The following is a 5,791-nucleotide window of genomic DNA, read 5'->3' on the forward strand; positions in this document are numbered from 1 at the left end:
AATTAGTGTGTTAGGTAACCAGGAAGACCCCTACCTAGGCCTTGGCAGTGCTCCAGGGTACTTGGGTAACTACTCCCTTAGATTGAAGGGGAGGAATTTGGTGGAGGACGTATGAACTGAGGCCATAAACCTGAGCCAGCTACACAGTATCAGGTGGGCTTGTGTGGCCTGAACACGGAAGCTGTGAGTGAAGGGGATGATATGTGAGAGTGGGGTGACTACCAGGGCCAGAGACTAGGGAGATGGAGATCGGGAGAGATGGTCAATAGGACTGTTTTTTTTTGTTGTTGTTTTTGGTTTTTTTTTAAAGATTTTATTTTTATTTATTCATGACAGACAGAGAGAGAGAGAGAGAGGCAGAGGGAGAAGCAGGCTCCCAAGGAGCAGGGAGCCCGATGCGGGACTCGATCCCGGGATCCCGGGACCATGACCTGAGCCGAAGGCAGACGCTTAACCATCTGAGCCACCCAGGCGCCCAACAGGACTGTTTTTATATGTGCTCCCTTACAGGCTGTGTGCCCGCCCCACACTTCCCTGCCCCACCAAGAGCACTCCCTTGGTCCAGGCAGACCCTCTGAGCGTGGCCTGTCCTTCCTCTCTAACCTCAAGTCCATGAAGCATGACTGATGGAGAGGCAGCATGGGCAAAGGGCAGCACCCAAGAAGGTTTGTATCACTTTCCAGATATTCCTGAAGGCTTAAAACATGGTTTGAAGAGAGGAGCATTACACTCACTTTCTAGAAAGGCAAAGTAAACATTGCCTTCAAAATAAAAGGATTAATGCAGACCAACTTAGTCAAAATAAATTCCATCGGGCACTGATATGCCAGACCTGGGGATTTAGATGCTGGGAATTCAAAGTATAGGACCCACTCCTCCCCCACAGGGGCTTGCTGGCAGGGGAATGAGCATGGATTCTGCCGGCATCTGAAAAAATCCAGTGACTTCTCTTCAAGACTGCAAATAGTGGGGCGCTCAGTCGGTTTAACGTCTGCCTTCGGCTCAGGTCGTGATCTCAGGGTCCTGAGATCGAGCTCCTCATTGGGCTCCCTGCTCAGTGGGGAGTCTGCTTCTCCCTCTCCCTCTGGTGCTCCCCCCCAACTCCTGCTCTCTTACACTCTCTCAAATAAAGGAATAAAATCTTAAAAAAAAAAAGACTACAAATAGCCCTCAACCTTCTCCACTCTTTATTTAAATGCAAGGTTATCTTTCTATGTTGGTCTTTTCAAAGACTCTTAACATTGCTTTGTACCCCTGAATCCACTCCTGTATTTCTTATTTTGGTGAGTGGTATGTTTGTCCATAGAGAGAAGCACATATTCTTCTTAATTCCTTTCTTGGTCCCTGCTTCTCCCATCACTGATAATCATATTCCCATCCCCATGGATTCTGTCTCTTTAAAACTCTCTTGGATCCCGTGCTGTGCTGAAGAAGGCTCCTACTGACCGGTGAGAGTCAATAATTAAATCTCCAGGAATTTGCAAGCTGGTTGTTAAACATAGCCACTGTAAAAAAATAAGTGACATACACTTCCAATTAAATAAATTATATTTATAATATATTCCCAAACCCACCATTTCCTAATTATTTTACTACATTTTATTATTGTCTGTGCTCTTTAGCTCCTTTAAATCAATTGCATTTGCATGGTGGAAATATTATATAATGATGCACTAGTACTTATCTCTTCAAACTTTGTGTTCAGTGACTGCACCTTGGGAGCTTGGAATTGACCACAGAGAATTTGCACCACAGAAATTGGCAAAACCTACAGATCAGGGCTTGGTTTGTTGTTTCGCTGATCATCTAGACTTAATAAAGTGATGGAGAAAATGTTAATAATTTAGATTAAACCTAAAAGTGTGTCATGTCTGGAGCTGTTATATTGTGAATAGCACAAAAATTGAAGAAATGTTCTTCCAGAATTCAAAAGCTATTATCTATTTCAGCAGTCACTCGTGTCATTGACAAATGGTGAAGTTAAAACATTCACCTTTCATTGTTTAACTTTCTTCTGGCTTGTCAGTGTAAACAAAATAGCAGCCAACATTCATGTTGCAACTATACTCATTGGTCAGTTGCAACCATAGGCTGACTGAGGATGTTAAGAGTTCAGCAAAATCAATGTATGTGGTCTGTGTGAATGGACTGGCTATATGGAATTAGCAATATCATATATTTTACTACTTATCAATTGTGCAATATGCACATCCTTCATATAAATAAAATTTATAATAAACTTACATACATGTATATGTCTGCATGTTTGTTTATCTTTCTTTTCCCAGTGCTGGCAATCCCTGCTTGGAGGGTCTATACATCCCCACTGCTGTTTCCTTAGGTTAGTCTGTCTGTCATCATCCCAGGCTTCATCCCTTCCAGCCCCACATGTATATTACTACCAGAATAATCATTCTAATATTTAAAGGTAATTATGACATCCCCTCATTAAAATGATCAATGGCTTTCCAGAACTTTCTGAATGGAATGCAAGCCAGAGAAGGCTTTCCTTGCTTTGCCCTGTTCACTTCTGCAGCCTCCTTTCTTCTCAGATGCTCACACTCACGCTTCACTACAGTTACACCACACTGCCTGCTATTCCCAAAGTGCGCTTTACTTATTCATACCACTGGGCTCTTGCACATGCCTTCTTCTGCCTGGGATAGCTTGCCCCAACTCCTCTCCTCCCACCTCCTGCTAGTCCCTGCCCGGCATTTAAACCTTGCTCACACACCATCTCTTCCAGGAGCCTGCACCACTTCGGCACTTGTTACTGCCACACTTTGTCATGCAGGCTCAGCCTGTGGGCTCCCACACTCACCTGGAAGACCCCCTGAGCAAAGACAGGTATCCCCAGCACCTAGCACTTGGCTTGGCAGCCCGGAGATACCTTGCTGAATTGATTAATTCATCAGTTTCAGCTATAACCTACAGCAAATAATAGGATATAGACAGGAGAAATATGCACATCTCATCTCCGAATTCAATTGTTACTTAAAAAACAAAAGTCAGATGAATCGTTGACACTTTTTTTTTCCCATTGCTTTCCAGAAGTCAATTAGAGAAAGCCTGAGACTCTACTCTGAAGCAATGACCTTCTTCAAACATAACCAAAATAACCCATTTCTGAAAGATCGTGACAGTTATCATTTACCGGACTACTCCTCTGCTTCAAGCATGTGCTAAGTATCTGAAATATGTCACCTCATGTATCCTCAGTAACCCTACAATGTAGGTACTATTATCCCCATTTTACAGATGAGGAAACTGAGTCTCAGGAAAATTAAAACATTTGCTTTGAATTTGAATTTGCTAACAGAGGCTGAGTCGCAAAGCAATGATTTACACAAGGGTTGGTCTGCCTCCAAACCCTGCATTTTCTCTGCTGAGCCCATTCTTTACTGCTTTAAAGCAAATTCACCATTTGAATCAGGCCCCACTAGTAGCCTAGAACGAATAATACTCCAAATAATATGGCAGAGTCACTCACACAGGACTTAGACCAGTTGTGTTATCCTTATTCCCGATATCCAAAGCGAGTGAATAGATTTGCCTTTCCCCGACCCAGATTTACGGAAAAAAAACTGAACAACACCAAGAATACCTGTGTCCTGAGTCAGAGGCTGCATCCAAAAGTTTCTGCGGTCTCGATCAGATCCAGGCCTTCATCAGAGACAATTTTCCAACAAAGAGCAGGGATCTCTTGCTCGTCTCTCTGCTGAGCTGCCACGGCCACTGGAGCTGCTGCCTCTGTTTACTGTGTGTTACTAAGGACTTGGCTGCCCAGCGAGGGAGTCAACAAAGGGCCTTCCCTTTCCTGCCACTTGCTTTCTTGCCCTGAGCCCTCGGCAGTCTCTGGCCTGTTGGCAGACAGAGCCACCCCACTCTAACTGCGTCCCCGAGGCCGGTGACCTGAGAGAGAGCTTGTAAGAGCTCAAGTGGATTAGGTGCCACTGAAGACAATAGGATTGTGCTCAGTGGGGGTTTTACAAGGATGTCACTTTATTTCCTGGTCCAATCAAAAGAAAGAGCCCTGCGAGGAACCAGGGGGCCCACCAAGAGCCGAGTCTTAGTTTCATTCAACAGCCCTCCGTGCCCTTCGTCAGAGTCAGACTTTGGACCTGCACCCAATAGGGTAGAATAACATGCAAGATCATGGTGAGGAACGATGACCTGGAGCTGCCAGTGGGAAGGCAAGAGGGATGTGGTTGTGATTATTATACACACACAAAATTAATAATCACAATAATATAAATAACTCAATAAACAAAGAGGGCAGGAGGAAACTTTTGGAGGTGATGGATATGTTTATGGAATAGATCATAGTGATGCTTTCACAGGTGAATACTTACCTCCAAACTCATCATGTTAAATAAATACATTAAATATACACAGCTCTTTGTACGTCAATCATACCTCAATAAGATGTTTTGTTTTGTTTTGTTTTGTTTTTTAAATGTGGTCAGAGAAGGAGGAAAAGGATTTCTCACACTCTCTGGTACTTGGATTCAAAAAGGAACCAGCAGAGGAGGAGAAGAGCAACCATTAGACCCCAGTTCTGCAGAGGTAGGGGTGAAAGAACAGGTCTTTGGAGTCCCCTAAATCAACAGCCATTTCAAAACTGACTTTCAAAAGAAAATATGCATTTTACTTCACATATTGACCAAAGAACAAAATAATGACATTTGATGAAGCCCAGTGTTTAAGGACCTGGTGGACCAGCAGTCCCATGTCAGTAGTGGGAATGTAGATTAGCGCACATTCTTGGTGGGGCATTTGGTAATATTCATTAAAACTGTAAATGTACATGGGGCGCCTGGGTGGCTCAGTTGGTTAAGCGACTGCCTTCGGCTCAGGTCATGATCCTGGGGTCCCGGGATGGAGTCCCACGTCGGACTCCCTGCTCGGCAGGGGGTCTGCTTCTCTCTCTGACCCTCCCCCCTCTCATGCTCTCTATCTCATTCTCTCTCTCAAATAAATAAATAAAATCTTAAAAAAAAAAATTTTAAACTGTAAATGTACAGATGATTTGCAAACCTAATTGTGGGGACCTGACCCCATGAATGTTCTTGCAAATGTTCATTCAAACATATAAAAAAGGACACTTATTGCGGTATTTTTTGTTATTATGGTGAAAAACTGGAAACCACCAAAATGTCCATCAGTAGTGGACAGAAAAGTAAACTGTGAAAATCCAATTCCACAGCTGTGAAAAAAGGAGGGTAGACCTGCCTATGCTGGCATTCAACACCTGCCCAGAAAATCTTTTAAAAAACCAGCAGTGTGGATTCACCCTGTATGATTCCTCTTAGTGTGAACAGATATATAAATATATATATATAAAATATAATAATATATATATTTATATATAATAATATATATAATATGTGCTTTATATATAATCTAAATTATATTATATATTAAATTATATGTATTAGATATTCATATATATTCTTTATCTAGCAGGAATCACTAGAAACTTTTTAAAATTTTATTGTTATGTTAATCATCATACATTACATCATTAGTTTTTGATGGAGTGTTCCATGATTCATTGTTTGTGCATAACACCTAGTGCTCCATGCAGTATGTGCCCTCTTTAATACCCATCACTGGGCTAACCCATCCCCCACCCCCCTCCCCTCTAGAACCCTCAGTTTGTTTCTCAGAGTCCATAGTCTCTCATGGTTCATCTCCCCCTCCGATTTCCCTCCCTTCATTTTTCCCTTCCTACTATCTTCTTCTTCTTCTTCTTCTTCTTCTTCTTCTTCTTCTTCTTCTTCTTCTTCTT

Source organism: Mirounga leonina, unplaced genomic scaffold (genome assembly GCF_011800145.1).
Source record: "Mirounga leonina isolate KUSES-001 unplaced genomic scaffold, KU_Mleo_1.0 Mir_114, whole genome shotgun sequence".
Classification (NCBI taxonomy): domain Eukaryota; kingdom Metazoa; phylum Chordata; class Mammalia; order Carnivora; family Phocidae; genus Mirounga; species Mirounga leonina.